The sequence below is a fragment of the Lepidochelys olivacea genome (assembly GCF_965140295.1).
Source record: "Lepidochelys olivacea isolate rLepOli2 genome assembly, chromosome: 12".
Lineage (NCBI taxonomy): Eukaryota > Metazoa > Chordata > Testudines > Cheloniidae > Lepidochelys > Lepidochelys olivacea.
In genome coordinates, this window is record NC_140422.1 from 18,017,138 (window position 1) to 18,035,167 (window position 18,030).

The window sequence follows — 18,030 nt, forward strand, 5'->3', positions numbered from 1 at the left end:
CCTGGCAAAAATGTCTGCTAGTGCCTGGCACACACTTTTAGCCCTGGTGTTGCTTAGAGCTACTGCTTCCGGCCATCGGGTGGCAAAATCCATGAAAGTCAGTATGTACTGCTTTCCTCTGGGTGTCTTTTTCGGAAAAGGACCCAGAATATCCACAGCTACTCGCTGAAATGGAACTTCAATGATGGGGAGTGGCTGGAGAGGAGCTTTGACCTGGTCTTGGGGTTTTCCCACTCTTTGGCACACCTCACAAGACTGGACATAGGTAGAAACATCCTTGCCCATTCCCTCCCAGTGGAATGACCCCCCCAAACGGTCTTTGGTCCTGTTCACCCCAGCATGGCCACTAGGGTGATCATGGGCTAAGCTCAAGAGCTTGGCCCGGTATTTAGTTGGAACTACCAACTGTCTCTGAGGATGCCAGTCTTCCTGGTGTCCCCCAGAAAGAGTTTCCTTGTATAAAAGTCCTCTTTCTACAACAAACCTGGATCGATTAGAAGAGCTGAGAGGCGGTGGGTTGCTCCGTGCCGCCGTCCAAGCTCTCTGGAGGCTTTCATCTGCTTCCTGTTCGGTCTGGAACTGTTCCCTTGATGCTGGAGACATCAGTTCCTCATGGGATTGTGGACCTAGGCTTGGTCCCTCTGGAAGCGATATAGGGGATGGAGCTGTTTCTGTTGACTGTGAACCGCTCTCCGCTGGTGCACTATGTTGGGATTCAGGCTCCGGCTGAGCCTCTTGTGTAGGGTTATCGGCTGCTGCCAGTTCAGGTTCGGTGGGGCCCTCTGGTGTTGAGGTTGCAAGTACTGGATTCAGTGCTGACACGGGGTCTGGTGTTGGTTGTTCGGCTGGTTCCGGTTCTGGGACTGGTTCCGTCTGGGTCTCTGGGACTGGATCCACTACTGCTGTTGCAGACATTGGCCTGGGGTCCAGGTCCATCACCTCTGACTGGGTCCTGATAGAAGTTTCCGGAACAGAGCTAGGCCTCACGGCTTGTTTAGCCTGGTTGCGGGTGACCGTTCCCACCCTCTTGGCCTGCTTCACATGATTGGCCAAGTCTTCCCCCAACAGCATGGGGATGGGATAATCATCATAGACTGCAAAAGTCCACATTCCTGACCAGCCCTTGTACTGGACAGGCAACTTGGCTGTAGGCAAATTGAAAGAGTTGGACTTGAAGGGTTGAATCGTCACTTGGATCTCTGGGTTGATTAAATTGGGGTCCACTAAGGAAGCATGGATAGCTGACACTTGTGCTCCGGTGTCCCTCCACGCGGTGACCTTCTTCCCACCCACACTCACAGTTTCCCTCCGCTCCAAGGGTATCTGGGAGGTATCTGGGCCTGTGGACCTCTGGTGTGATTCCGGTGCAATGAACTGTAATCTGTTGGGGTTCTTGGGGCAGTTGGCCTTTACATGCCCCAGCTCGTTACACTTAAAACATCGTCCAGCTGACGGGTCACTGGGGCGAGGAGGGTTGCTGGAGAACGGGGTGGTGGGACGATAAGGGGTCTGGAGGGTTCTTTGGGAGGTAGGTGGGGCTTTGGGCGGCCCCCGGTAATAGGGTGTGGTCTGGGGTGGTCCCTTCTGGTCTCCGCTCCAACTGCGACCAGTTTTCTTCTTCTCTGCCACCTCCACCCATCTGGCTCCAATCTCTCCTGCCTCAATTACAGTTTTGGGTTTCCCATCTAGGATGTATCTTTCTATTTCCTCAGGAACACCCTCTAAGAATTGTTCCATTTGCATTAGGAAGGGCAAATTTACTGGAGATTCAACACTTGCTCCTGATATCCAGGCATCCCAATGTTTTACAATGTGGTAGGCATGTCGGGTAAATGACATGTCTGGTTTCCACCTTAGGGCTCTGAACCTCCGACGAGACTGCTCGGGTGTTATCCCCATTCTGACTCTCGCCTTGGATTTAAACAGTTCATACTTGTTCATGTGTTCTTTAGGCATTTCAGCTGCCACCTCAGCTAAGGGTCCACTGAGCTGCGGCCTCAGCTCTACCATGTATTGGTCAGTAGAGATGTTGTACCCAAGGCAGGCCCTTTCGAAGTTTTCTAAGAAGGCCTCAGTATCATCACCTGCCTTGTAGGTGGGGAACTTTCTGGGATGGGAAGTGGTACCTGGAGAAGGATTGCTAGGGTTTGTTGGTATATTCTGCTGGGCCTTTATCCTCTCCATCTCCTCCACATGCTTCCTCTCTTTTTCCTTCTCCTCCTCCTTCAGCCGCATGAGTTCTATCTGTCTTTCATGTTCCCTTTGTTTTTCCTCAGCCTGAAATTTGGCTAATTCCAGCTGTAGTCGAGCTGAGGATTTGGCCATTCTAACCTCTCTGTTTTTAACTAACTTTACACCCGAGGTTTAGAAATAAACAAACAAAACTTGGCTGTAAAATTTTGCTGTGCTGGAATAGAATACCTATTCTCTGATAGTGATTGTCAGCCTACAGAAAAAGACAATTCCCTTGTCTCTGCTCTGGGCCCAAATTAAAGCAAAAAACCTCCAACTACTTGGAAACCTGCTTACCCAGCCCAAAGAAGAAAAAAAATTTCTTTTCAAACCTGTGCTCCTTGTAAAACAAAAAAAAAAATCAAAATCCTAAAAAAAACCCTGCCACTTTTGTCTCCAGGCAAATGGGTAGAGCACACACCCCCTATTTACTTTTAGGAAGAAAAGAAAAAAAAAAAAACCTCTGGGTTGGAAGACTGTGAATTTCCCTGCAGGAGTTAAGTACCCTGCCTCCAGGCAAAGAAAACCTGCAATTCACAAGATAATCCCCTTTTGTCTCTGCTTGGCCACAAAGCAGAGAGAAACCAAGCTGCTTTCAGTTTCAAAGCTGCCTTCTGGACTTCCTAAAAATTCCTTTTTAAAATCTGTATTTCTAGTTCAAAAAATCTCAACTGGATCTCAAAATGATTTCAGGTTAATCCCACCACTGTGCCACCATGTCAAGGTTCCTCCCCCACTCTGAACTCTAGGGTACAGATGTGGGGACCTGCATGAAAAACCTCCTAAGCTTATCTTTACCAGCTTAGGTCAAAACTTCCCCAAGGTACAAAATATTACCCCCGTTATCCTTGGAATGGCCGCTACCACCACCAAACTAATACTGGTTACTGGGGAAGAGCTGTTTGGACGCGTCCTTCCCCCCAAAATACTTTCCAAAACCTTGCACCCCACTTCCTGGACAAGGTTTGGTAAAAAGCCTCACCAATTTGCCTAGGTGACTACAGACCCAGACCCTTGGATCTTAAGAACAATGAACAATCCTCCCAACACTTGCACCCCCCCTTTCCTGGGAAATGTTGGATAAAAAGCCTCACCAATTTGCATAGGTGACCACAAACCCAAACCCTTGGATCTGAGAACAATGAAAAAGCATTCAGTGTTTTACAAGAAGACTTTTAATAAAAAATAGAAGTAAATAGAAATAAAGAAATCCCCCCTGTAAAATCAGGATGGTATATATCTTACAGGGTAATTAGATTCAAAAACATAGAGAACCCCTCTAGGCAAAACCTTAAGTTACAAAAAAGATACACAGACAGAAATAGTTATTCTATTCAGCACAATTCTTTTCTCAGCCATTTAAAGAAATCATAATCTAACACATACCTAGCTAGATTACTTACTAAAAGTTCTAAGACTCCATTCCTGTTCTGTCCCTGGCAAGCGCAGCATACAGACAGACCCAGACCCTTTGTTTCTCTCCCTCCTCCCAGCTTTTGAAAGTATCTTGTCTCCTCATTGGTCATTTTGGTCAGGTGCCAGCGAGGTTACCTTTAGCTTCTTAACCCTTTACAGGTGAGAGGAGCTTTCCCCTGGCCAGGAGGGATTTCAAAGGGGTTTACCCTTCCCTTTATATTTATGACACCTTCCATCTCCGCTCCCTGTTGTCGTGAGATTCCTGTATACTACTTATATGTAAACTGAGGTAGACACATATCACACTGTCTGGAGTGGCTCATGACAGTGAATGCCAACCTCAGGCCAGACTGGCAAGAAGTAGGGCAAAACCCCCAAACTGGTTATATGTTCTATAATTAGATTTCACAAACCCAGTAACAAGTGTGAGCTTCTAACACTCCACAGCAGTCTTACCATGGAGTCACAGGCAATACCCTTGAACATTCCAGTCTATCTTGCCACCCAGTCAAGCTGGATTTTGTGATAGATGGTTGCTTATGCCAAAAATCACAACAATGTGCAGGTTGCTCCCAGTCCCAAAGGACCAGTCACTTACCCCAGGTCAGTTGTGTTCAGATCTTAAACCAAAGACAACACTTGTAGCTCATCATGTAACAAACTAACTAAAGGTTTATTACCTAGGAAAAAGAAATGAGAGTTATTTACAAGGTTAAATAAGGTAAACATACACACATAAATGAGGTACAATCTTAAGTTCAAAAGGTAACAGACATTTCTATCATAAGCAAGCTTTTGTGTGCCTTAGGGCTAACCCAAGCCAAGCAGCTTGGAGATCTTTTGCTTATGTGTAGGAATCTTTGCCCTTCAGAGTCCAGACAGCATAAAGATATCAATTTCTCTTTAACAGGCGTTTTTATTACCCTTCCCCTAGCATTCAAGCTATGATGGGATGTGGGCTTGCGCATATGCCCTCTTCAGGGATGTGAGGATAGTGATCAGCAAAGTTTTTTGTCCATAATGGCTTGTCTGATGTCTGTAGACCTTCTTTTGTTGGGGAGGAGATAACACCTCTTGTGGTAGACTAGCATTTCACATTTGATAATGCTTCTCTCCTGACAGTGGGGAATTTGAAATCTTAGCAAACATTTTTCTAATTATGAAGCAAACATTTAGACATTACCTTATAACATGGGATACAGATGTTATCCTACAAGCATTCCGTAAAATCTAAACACATTCTTATAAATTTAATATTAGATTAATTGCAGTTAACTCATGCGATTAATTGCAATTAAAAAAATTAATCACAATTGATCGCACTGTTAAATAATAGAATACCAATTGAAATGTATTAAATATTTGTAGATATTTTTCTACTTTTTCAAATATATTGATTTCAGTTAAAGCACAGAATACAAAGTGTACAGTGCTCACTTTATATTTTTATTACAAATATTTGTACTTTAAAAATGATAAAAGAAATAGTATTTTTCAATTCACCTCATACAAGACACAATGAGGATGACTGGATGTGGAAGCTGTGGTATGTACATGATCCTGTAGGGGGCACCTGGTAAGAGTTTTGTCTGTATGAAATGCCGTCTGATAGAGCTGATGGAGGAAAAGATCCAAGGTTTGGAGACGCAGGTGGAAAGTCTGGTAGAGTTTAGGAAGGGGTTTGAGCAGATTATAGTCAGTGGAAGCAAGTGACTAAAAGAACCAGGCAGAGGAAAAGGCGGGCTAGTGAAGGAGAAATAGAGCTCAAGAATAGGTTTACAGAGTTGGAAAATGAAGAAGGGGCTCAGCAGGTAGTCACTGAGGTGGAAGGGCAAGGAAGAAGAGAAGAACGGCTAGTCCTATAGGAAAAGGGGAAGAGTTAATGGAGATTACACCAAATATGAGCCCCAGGAGGGTACAGGATGGGTTAAAGAGGATTACAAGGGAGAATAGGAATGGAAAGAACTTGCAGCCAGAGGGAATAGAGGATAGACTGGAGAATAGCACCGTCACTAGGAAAAGGCAGGTCTATGTGATTGGGGACTCTTTACTGAGAAGAATAGATAGGCCTGTAACCAGAGCTGATCCAGAGAATAGGAGGGTGTGCTGTCTTCCAGGTGCTAAAATACGGAATGTAGATCTGAGGTTGAAAAGGATTCTAAAGGGAGCAGGAAAGAATCCCCTAATTATCCTTCATGTGGGAACAAATGATACGGCTAGATTCTCGCTGGAAAGTATTAAGGGAGACTATGCTAGGCTGGGGAAGACGCTTAAGGAAATCGAGGCTCAGGTGATCTTTAGTGGGATTCTGCCTGTTCCTAGAAAAGGGCAACAAAGGTGTGACAAGATTATGACTATCAACAGATGGCTCAGGCAGTGGTGCTATAAGGAGGGCTTTGGGATGTATGGCCACTGGGAGGCATTCATGGACAGAGGACAGTTCTCTCGGGATGGACTTCATCTGAGTAGGGAAGGAAATAGACTTCTAGGATGGAGGCTGGCACAACTGTTTAAGAGAGCTTTAAACTAGGAATTTGGGGGAGATGGTTGGGAGATGTCCAGGTAATCTCCACGCCGGATTTTAGCATTGAGAGGAAAGAAAATGAAGTAAGAAAGGATACAGCCGTGGGTAGGAGGAAGGGCAGTGTAGATACCAGTCTAATAGGTTATACTGGCTGTAGAATGACCATGCCTAATAGGGTAGAGAATGTGAGTGAGGCCAAACTGCAAAAATTAAGATGTTTGTACACTAATGCAAGGAGCCTAGTGAAACCAGATATTATAGGGATAACAGAAACATGGTGGAATAGTAGTCATGAGTGGACTACAGGTATTGAAGGGTATGTGCTGTTTAGGAAAGACCGAAATAAAGGTAAAGGTGGTGGAGTAGCATTGTCTATCAATGATGAGGTAGAATGTAAAGAAATAAGAAGCAATGAAATGGATATGACTGAGTCCGTCTGGGCAAAAATTACATTGGGCAAGAAAGCTATTGGAGCCTGCTCTGAGATAGTGCTTGGGGTGTGCTATAGACCACGAGGACCTAATTTGCTCACTCCTGGAGAGTGAGTTTGTGTGTGTGGTTTTTGGAGGGGGGTGAGGGAGTGAGAGAACCTGGATTTGTGCTGGAAATGACCCACCTTGATTATCGTACACATTGTGAAGAGAGTGGTCACTTTGGATGGGCTATTACCAGCAGGAGAGTGAGTTTGTGTGGAAGGGGGGGGGGCGGAGGGTGAGAGAACCTGGATTTGTGCTGGAAATGGCCCAACTTGATGATCACTTTAGATAAGCTATTACCAGCAGGACAGTGGGGTGGGAGGGGGTATTGTTTCATGGTCTCTGTGTGTATATAATGTCTACTGCAGTTTCCACGGTATGCATCCGATGAAGTGAGCTGCAGCTCACGAAAGCTCATGCTCAAATAAATTGGTTAGTCTCTAAGGTGCCACAAGTACTCCTTTTCTTTTTGCAAAGGCAGACTAACACGGCTGTTACTCTGAAACCTTAATTGTAACAATGATTGATACCTGTTCACTTGTACACAATGGCAAGTAATATGCCCAACCAAAAGTTGCTTCTCTGTGATTGAGACTCCCACATTTTGCATTCCTTTTAAGGCTGTTTTTTCAAGTATCTCCCTTTTGGAAATAAGTATTTTGCTGTGAGATTCAATGAAACACTTAAAACTTCCCCAGTTAAAATCACCCCAGCTTCATGGCTCCTCAGTAATAAATAAGGGGATATTTAAATATGTCATAATGAGATCAAACTTACTGATAATAAAAAGTGGGGAGAGAGAGAGATCCAGCACAGATCCAGTTATATCTGCTTGAATACCTGTGCATTTTGGTGTGGCTTAATGAGGGGGGGAGGTGAAAACACATTTTCTAGTTTATAACAGCCAACCTGCTGTTATGTTACCTAACATCATTACATCTATTTGCAGGTACATTGAACATAGCAAAGAAAATCATTCCAACCTTTTAATGGCTCCTGCTAGTTGGTAAAGGAATAGTCTAGCCAGATTATTGTGGAATGGTGTCTATAGTGAGGCTGCAAAAACATTCCTATTGAGGCTGTGAAGTGATTAAAAATATTAATCATGTGATTAATCACACTGTTAAACAGTAATAGAATACCATTTATTTAAATATTTTTGGCTGTTTTCTACATTTTTTTCAGATTGATTTCAATTACAGAACACAACACAGTGTACAGTGCCCACTTTATATTTTTATTACAAATATTTTTATTGTAAAAACAAAATAAATAGTATTTTTCAATTCATCTAATACAAGTACTGTAATGCAATTTCTTTATCATGAAAGTTGAACTTACAAATGTAGAATTATGTACAAAAAATAACTGCACACAAAAACAAAACAATGTAAAACTTTAGAGCCTTCAAGTTCACTTAGTCCTACTTCTTGTTCAGCTAATCACTCAGACAAACAAGTTTGGTTACAATTTGCAGGAGATAATGCTGCCCACTTCTTGTTTACAATGTCACCTGAAAGTGAGAACAGGCGTTGACATGGCACTGTTGTAGCTGGCATCACAAGATATTTACGTGCCAGATGTGCTAAAGATTCATATGTCCCTTCATGCTTCAACCACCATTCCAGAAGACATGTATCCATGCTGATGACGGGTTCTGCTCAATAACTATCCAAAGCAGAGTGACCCACATGTTCATTTTCATCATCTGAGTCAGATGCCACCAGCAGAAAGTAGATTTTCTTTTTTGGTGGTTCGGTTTCTGTAGTTTCCGCATCGGAGTGTTGCTCATTTAAGACTTCTGAAAGCATGCTCCACACCTCATTCCTCTCAGATTTTGGAAGGCACTTCAGATTCTTAAACCTAGGGTTGAGTGCTGTAGCTATTTTTAGAAATCTCATAGGAGTACCTTCTTTGTGTTTTGTCAAATCTGCAGTGAAAGTGTTCTTAAAACAAACAAGTGCTGGATCATCATCCAAGACTGCTATAACATGAAATATGGGTAAAACAGAACAGGAGACATACAATTCTCCCCACAAGTAGTTCAGTCACAAATTTAATTAATGCATTATTTTTTTAACAAACACCATCAGCATAGAAACATGTCCTCGGGAATGGTGGATGAAGCATGAAGGGGCATACGAATGTTTAGCATTTCTAGTATGTAAATACCTTGGAACACCAGCTACAAAAGTGCCATGTGAATGCCTGTTGTCACTTTCAGGTAACATTGTAAATAAGAAGCAGCAACAGTGTTCCCCGTAAATGTAAACCAACTTGTTTGTCTTAGCGATTGGCTGAACAAAAAGTAGGACTGAGTGGACTTGTAGGCTCGAAAGTTTTACATTGTTTTGTTTCTGTGTGCAGTTATGTAACAAAAAATCTACATTTGTAAGTTACTCTTTCATGATAAAAAGATTGCACTACAGTCCTTGTATGAGGTGAATTGAAAAATACTATTTCTTTTGTTTATAGTTTTTATAGTGCAAATATTTGTCATAAAAATAAAGTGAGCACTGTACACTTTGTATTCTGTGTTGTAATAGAAATCAATATAGTTGAAAATGTAGAAAAACATCCACAAATGTAATACATTTCAAATGGTATTCTATTAAACAGTGCAATTAATTTTTTATCACGATTTATTTTTTTGAGTTAACTCCGATTAATCAACAGCCCTAATTCCGATTCAGAAAATCATTCAAGCACCTACTTTAGTTCCAGCTACTGTAATGGGATGTAAGTTCATGCTTAGAGTTAAGTAGATCTTAATTGCTTTGCTGAATAAGGATGGACTTAAGCACATGCTTAAATATTTTGCTGAACTGGGGTTCTTCGTGGAACAATATAGTAATTAAAGGTAACCTAAAAAGTGACTGAACTTGTAATCATGTGATATCAACCAATGGTGATTCTGACAGGTATGTGTCAATGTGGATTCCAATGGACAAATGCATCCCAACAGTGCCTTACACACTGTCATTGGCATGTCCAGGATACAAACCTTTTCTACAGCATCTAGCAGGGACCCATCCCCTCTCAGGTCCATGAGTGATGAACTGAGAGACCAGAGGACTTCTATAGCACCCAATCATTGGCCTCCCAATAGTGGCACTGGTCTAATCAACAACTTGCCAGTCCCTGGTATGCATACAGAATGCCTCCATATTCCTACTAGAGTTATTGTGGCCCACTTTCACAGGCTGTTTGGGAGGAAGTCATACTCCAGCATTGCTCAAGAAGTGCAAGTCACAACTTCAAAGACTCATAACTTTTTAGTGAGAGGACTGACAGCACCCTGTTCTTGCTGAAGGAATCAAAAGTGACCTTCCACTCCCTGGGGAACCATACCCTTCCATCTTGTCATAAGCCATATTACAGCCCTCATTCTCAACATCAACAGAGACAGTGTGTATTGTCTTACCACTGGCAGATGGAATACCATGCCAAGAAACACCTGAGGTGGTATAGGGGCTATAATCTTAGATTCAGATTTCAAGGCCACAAGGGACCATTGTGATCATCATCTCACCTTCTGTATAACACAGGCCATAGAACTACCAAAATTCCTAGAGCAGATCTTTTGGAAAAACATCCAATTTTGATTTTAAAAATTGTCAGTGATGGAGAATCCACCATGAACCTTGTTAAATTGTTCCAATGGTTAATTACTTTCATGGTTAAAAATGTACACCTTAGTTCAAGTCTCAACTTTTCTAGCTTCAATGTCTAACCACTGGAACCTTTTATATCTTTCTCTGCTAGATTGAAGAGCCCATTATTAAATATTTATTACCCATGTAGATATTTATCTTCCTCAAACTTGGCACTGCACTTGCACATATGATACATCAACAGATTTGATGAGATGGTCAAGTCCTGCACCAGATCCAGTCCACAGCATTCAATCTTTGGAAACCACCTTGCTTCATTCCACCAGACATGGTCTGCCATCACATCAGACAGATGAGTGCTAGAGATCATTGCCCATGACTACCACATCCAGTTCCATTCATTACCCTCTCTCCACTTGATCCATCTCCATCCCTCTTGAGGGACCCTTCTTAGAGTCTTTTACAAATAGAAGTGGCCTTGTTGCTTTGTTTAGGAGCCATAGAGGAAGTTTCTCAGAGATAAAGGGAAAGAGGCTTCTCTTGATACTTTCTCATTTTGAAGAAAAAATTAGTCTTATCCTGAGGAGACAACAAATACACATACCATCTCCAGTTTAGGATGGTCGTGCTTGCCCCCATCATTCCATCACTCCAAGTTCAAGACTGGTTTGCAGTTCTTGACTTGCAGGATGTATACTTCCACATTGTTGTCCATCTTGCTCACAGGAGGAAATATCTCAGATCATAGGCAACGTGTGTGGGGGAGAGACCCCACATGCCCTCCCCACCCAGATTTCTGCCTGGGTGGGAATTGGGCTGAGTGCGGCTGAAGGGATGTGCCTGGGAAAGGCACCAGCAGTGAGCGCTCCTGCTGAGCCCCACTAGGTGCCACCCAGAGCAGGGAAGCAAGACTGGGCTGGCAGCACAGCTCTCTGCCAGAGGGGGTGTGGGGAAACCTGCTGAGTCACATCCTTTCTTCGCCAGCCAGCAGCCACAGTTATCTGCTCAAGTATGTATCTGTACTAGCCTGTGTGACACTCGGGGAGTTGGGGCAATGGGAGGGAGGCAGCGGGTTCCCGGGGAGCTGGGGTTGGTGTGGGGAGCCTAGGGAGGCAGCAGGGGTCAAGGGCGATGAGAGGGAGGGCCAGTGGCAATTGAGGGATAGGTGGGGGACCAGGTGAGGCAACAGGAGCCAGGGGCAATGGGGAGGGGGGCGAAGGTCTGGGCACCAAAATACAAGTTTGCCTTAGGCACCATTTTCTCTAAGTCTAACTCTGGCAGGGCCAGCCTTTAGGGTAGATGACATGGGTGACAACCCAGGATGCCGTGGTCAGGAAGACACTGTGGTCAAGAGGTTGTTGCTGGAGGGTGCCTGGCAGTCACCATAAAGTTGACCGTGACTGTGATGGCAAGGGGCCTGCCTTTGTGCCCCCTGGCCCCCATCAGCAGTTGCCTATGCCTCAGATTCATAGGAAGGCCCAATCATTATCCATACAGGGTTCTGCCCTTTGGATTCTCCACAGCACCAAGAGTGCTGGTTGTAGTAACGGCACATCTAAGGAAACAGGGAATTAATGTCAACCCATACCTAGATGACTGGGTGATCAGAGGCCGGTCCCACGAAGAGATCAAGATCACATTAGTTTCTTGTTCTTTCAATTGGAACTCTTGGTGAACCATGAGAAATCATATTTCACACTATCACAGACAATACTGTTCATATGAGCCCTACTCGACTCCAGATTAGCAAGGGCCTGTCTCTTAGAGGACAGGTTAGGGTTCCTTCAGTCCATTACACACAACCTACGGACAGGCACAGCGATGACCCTGCATACATGCCTGGTGCTTTTAAGCCATATGTCTGGGTGCATCTATGTGAAACTGGCTTGCCAGACTTCATCTGCAGCTGAGGACCATCTACTCCAAACATCACGTGAACAAACAGGTCACAGTTCCACGTCAGGTCCTACAAGAGCTTGCTTAGACCTCCTGAAAGTGAGGAAAGGGGTACTTTTTTTGGTCCCCTCCCCAACAGTGATGCTTGTCACAGTTATGTCAGGGATAGGCTGGGGCACCCACCTGAACCACTTTCAGCTGCAAGGTATGTGATTTCAGGACCATTTGAATCTTTACACATGAACATTCTGGAGTTGAGGGCCATCATTCTAGCTTGTATAGTATTTCTGACTTCTTCAGAGCTCTAAGGTATAAACCCTGATGGACAACAAGTCGACAAGGCACTATATAAACAAGAAAGCACACAATCATCCCCTCTTTGTCAAGAAGCAGTTGAATTTTGAGAATGGTGTCATCAACCGGGGGATCTCACTGGCTTTATACTTTCTAGGGATCAGCATCAAGCTAACAGACTTTTTAAGCAGGTATATATAACCACCTTCAAATGATCACTGCAGAAATCCATCCTACACTTGATATTCTAGCAGTGCCTCCTCTCTTCAATAGATTTATTTGCCACATGGATAAATGCCTGGTGCCAGTGCTTCTCCTCCAGAGCAGATGTGACTCCAGGCTCCCTACCATATGTTTTCCTCCTCCAGTGGTCTCAAGGACTCCTGTATGCTTTCTCGTCAGTTCTCCAGACCCCCAGCACAGTATCCAAGATCAGACAGGAAAAAGCTACAGTCATCATAATAGCCCCCCACTGGCCAAGACAGTTCTGGCTGTCAGATCTACTTCACATATCCAGCCAACCTCCCTTACACTTTCCTATCTGAACAAAGGTAATATCTCAGAACCACGGCCAAATAGTGCACTCAAACCCATAGTCGTTACATCTTCTGGCCTGGATGTTGGTTGGATGAGCAGGACTGAGACTGCTCCCTACAGGTTCAGGAAATTCCTTATACAAAGCAGGAAACCTTACACCAGGAAGATTTATTCCTCAAAGTGAAAAAGATTTTCGAAATGGACTGCTCAAAACAACTTGAACACAGCACAGGACCCAATACCAGAGACTCTGGTTTATAGATATATCTCCTGAAACAAGCAGGACAAGCATTGAGTTCTCATACAGTCCAACTAAAAGCAATATCTGTGTGTCATGCTCTGATATTGTTTCATTTGGTCTTCTTATACCATACAGTGTCGAGATTCCTTAAGGGCCTTCATTATTTCTGCCTTCTACTTAGGGACCTAACTCCCATGTGGGATCTCTATGTTGTCCTACGAGCTTTGAGCATCCCTTTGAACCTATGTTGGGGTGCTCACTATACCACCTCACAATCAAGGCAGTCTTTCTCATGGCCATCACATCAGCACAGAGAGGCAGTGAGCTCCAAGCTCTTGTGGCCCAATTACCATAACATCTTTCCATAGGGACAAGGTGATGATGAAACCATGCCTTAAGTTCATCCCTGAATTGGTCTCAGAATTCCACCTGAACCAGTATCATACCTTATCAGTCTTCTTCCTGAAGTCACAGTCTTCACCAGGAGAAAAGAAGCTCCAAACTGTGGACATCTTCAGATCCCTGTTTTAATACCTCAACAGGACTAAGCCTTTCAAGCTCTCTCCCTACCTTTTTGTGTATCTGGTGCATCAAAAGCCCAAGGTATCTTGTCTGAAAGAATTTTGAAGTGGATCACAGAGTGTATTTTCTCCAGTTTTCAGTTAGCTGGAGAGCTTCTCTCTCTGAATGTCAAGGCACACTCAATTAGGACACAAGCAGCCTGCTTCAGAAAGATAGCCATGTGGAGTGACCCACTGATCTTTGTTAAACTTTATGCACTTGCCATGGTAGCTAGGGTAGATGTCAAGTTGAGAAAAAATAGTACTTCAATTTCTGTTTAACGAATATAGCCAAGAATCCTCACTACCACCATTCAGAGATGATGATGCTTGTCAGTTACCTATGATTCAATCGACACTGATACATATTTGAAGAAAGAATGGTTACTTTGAGATGTAGTAGTTGGTGTGGATCCCACAACTCGCACTCCATCCTCACTTTTCAGAGTCCTCAGGAAGGCTAGCTTTGAATTGAAAGGTTGGGGCTGCTGTGCAATTTATGCCCTCCTATGGGATCACAAAGAGGTGCAGAATGCTCATGTGACTACGACAGACACTGCTTGTCAAGAAAAATTTGGTGTTGGATTCATGAGCCTCATGCGCATCTACAGTAGGATCCACAGTAACTAGAACAACTTGAAGAGCCACGTTACTGTAGGGTAAGTGTGAGGTTTGGGGACTCACCCAGACCAGTAAGGGGTTTTGTCACCTCCAGTCCTGTAACAGTGGCATGCCTTTATGCTTTGCTGCTGTGGCTCAGATCCCTGACCCCAGTAGCCTTCTCCCAAGCACAAAGTCTCAACCTGGCTTTCTCCAGCCTAGTTACTCCTTGCCAGGTGACTCCAACAGCCCTTCCAGTCCTGAGTCTCCCCAGATCCATCCTTCCTGAGTTGTTTGTCACCCCTGAAGATGTGAATCCAGCCTCCTGGTTATCAGCTCACTTTGGCAAACACAGTTCACCCAATTTGCACACCTCTTTGGGGTAGAAGTAGACAAAGTTTATTTAACAGAAAAAGCACAGATTGAGTAGTAAAGGAGAGCAAACATATACAAGTTATCTAATAAATAGACAACCTCAGGCAACCTCACTTCTATATAAGTAAAAATCCCTTTTCTAATACCTGTTGCCTTTTCACGTTTTGCTAGTGTACCCCTCTCTCTTTGTAGTGGGGAATTCAGTGTTTCACATAGTCTCTAGCCTATATGCTGGCCCACAGTTTCTGGATGAAAACTTCAGATTCAAGCTTGCTATCAAAGGCTTTTGTCTCACTTCTCCAGGGAAGGTGACTCATGGAATTTCCCTCACTCTGAGTAACCTTCTTGTCTCAATGTCTTTCCATTAACTTTAATGGTCCACCATCGTCTTTTCCTGCGCTGGGCAATGGATAGGTACATGAAGTTGGTTTTGTGTAAACACCTCGCTTTGGTGGTCACTCCTCCTTGCCTGAGTGCTTCACCACCCTGTTGCACCACAGTTACAGTTTTCTATAGATACTTATATTCATAACCATTGTCTGTATACATATATCATAATCAAGTTCAGAACATTACAAGCTCTCAGAATAAAATCTTTCTAGATAATGCTATTGTACTATTAAGTATCAGTTGATTTAACTGCATTTTTTTTTTTGTTCAAACCTTCTGTTTTCCCTTTGGGGTGTCTGGACCCTGATTGTCACAGTAAGTAATCATTCTTTTTTGGGTTCTGTTTGTATTGATAATCAAAAGGTGCTGTACAGACCAGTTATTTGTGTAACAATTTCTCATAAACAGAGACAGAGGTGTTATAAATTTGCATATTTAAATTGTGTGTCCATTTTAAGAGAGTCAGGTCAAGGTCAATGTTTCTCCATTTAGAGCATATCAGCCTCACTGTTGTTGAGATTAATCTGTGGAGACTGAAACTACTTCTTGGTAAGCCAAATGACGTCTCCATTATTTTCCCACACTGGGGAAGGCACATGCAGTTTTAGAGCTGTGTTACTAAAGAAATGTGAAGCACCGTGACTTATTTCCCCATGACTATTAGCAGTGTATAAGTTTTTGTCATGTGTTTGGAATGGGGTCTCCAGGTGTCTTTTCTCTCTATCACTTCAGGTATATTCACTAATGGGAAAGTTGAGTTACAAGCAATTTTGTCAGACTTTACAATTTTTCCTATTTTGGGGTCACTACTATTTCTCTGTCTGTCTGGCTCCATTGTTATCACTGAAAATATTCACCAGTGGCTAGCATCATATGGCTGCCCAGGCTTCATACTGTCATACCTTGTTTGTTGTCTTTAGGAAACAGGTTCATGTGAGGTTGCTCCTTATTGTCTGGAGCTGGGAGGGAGTATACTGTGCAATATATACCAAATACCTTCTTTTCAGCCTTGATGTAGCTATATTTTGTGAACACCCACTTTTATAACCCACTTTTAGTAATTCTTTCAGATTAAACAAAATAGAATAATTTTTGTCTTAATGAGAAATGTTGGTAGACTGTACAAAGAGAAAATCCCTGGTAAAGCCTTTAGGAGCTCACTCTTACTTCATGGGGAAGACATTTCACCCACCACAGATAATTTTTCCACATCTTGTACTTTTACATCTATTCTCCAGTTATATTTAATCTCCAAAAACAACAAGCAGCATGGCTGGAAATCACCAGTTAGTGCTTTATTGCTCTTGCCATTCAAACCATGTTGCCTAGAAAGGTTAAAGGTATAGAAAAAGTGGGAGGGAACATACAACAGTCCCTTCCAATTCCCTACTCTCAACCATTGGTTAAAGTAAAGGGGAGTGAATGGGAGGGCAACTCCTCTACCTCTCCTAACAGCACAAGGGAACTCTCCTTCCTTTCCCTGGGTTAGATAATTGCACTCCTCCTTGGCTGTTGTGCAGGGAGCTCTGTTTCCCATTGCAGCAACCAAGCAGGAAGGGAGTGTAGGAGAAAGTAGCTTACACACACCAGGGAGAGAAGAAATTCCCCTGTGGTTTTAGCAATGTCTTGGAACATCCCATTACTCACAATCTAGGCTCTGCCATTGTGGTGCACCTTTCTACTCCCTTCATTTTCTTCTCCCATGCTGACTAGTTTTAGGCTCATCAAAGGAACTTAAGACCATCTCACTTTTAGGAAAAGTGAAATAGATTTAATAAGGAGTCTGGAGATCATGACTGTATAAAAATCCACTCAAGCATCATTATCTTGACTGATTTTTGGATCATTTGCTCAGACCTGACTGGATTAAAATACTGAAGTGCAATTTACTTAATTACGTTGCAGGTATCTGGTTGCTGCATCTCCCCTACCCCTTTAAACTTTTTTTTTTCTATTGCAGACTGTCATTTAAAAACTTTTCCAGGTAAAAGCTCTGAATATATTGATTTATATTGTACTGGACTTATTAAAGTATTTTCCTAATCATATACTAAAGTACTGTAATGTCTACACCTATTTATCATTAAAGTATGACAGATGTGCTATCATTTGTCATCACATTTACTAATGGTAGGTTATTTACCTTTATTACTTTTGTTATAACTTCTTAGCATATTAATTTATAATGGAAAATTATACTTCTGGCTTCACTGGTTAAGATACATTTTATTCTTTAAAAATAATTTTAGAGATAAATGCTTCCAGTGAGGGTCTCTGAGCTCTTTAGAGGAAGAAAGGGGGAAAAATCACTTTTTTTAATCCTACTTTTCTTTCAGGTTATTTGACTTAACAATAGTTAGCTTTCAGTTAAAATGTGCACACATCAATGGCAGAGTATATTATGTCAAAGGTCAGGTGTAAATCCATTTTGTAGATCTATAAAATACATCTTTACGTTCATGCACAATTTTGAATTAAGAATATAGTATAAACATATTGGCCCAGGTTCCCAGCTGGTATAAATTGGCACAGGTCCATTACAGTCAATGGAGCTGTGCCCATTTACACCAGCAGAGAATTTGGGCCATACACTTTAACTCATTGATCTTATGCATCCATCAAAATCTCACAGTACTGTATTCCCATCACAGACATGTTTTGCTGATTCCTGGTGGCAGGGATTGAGGTATATATTATTTTTTGTTGCAGTAGTGCTCAGAGGTTCCCGTCAGAATATGGGCCCCATTGTGTTAGCTGTAATATAACACAAAGTGCGCTGTCTGACCAGTCCCTCTCCTGGGATTCGCCACTGAATGCGTAAACAGTGCAGCCAGCAATGCAATGGCAATGACAGGTGCCAGTTAATAAACCTGTC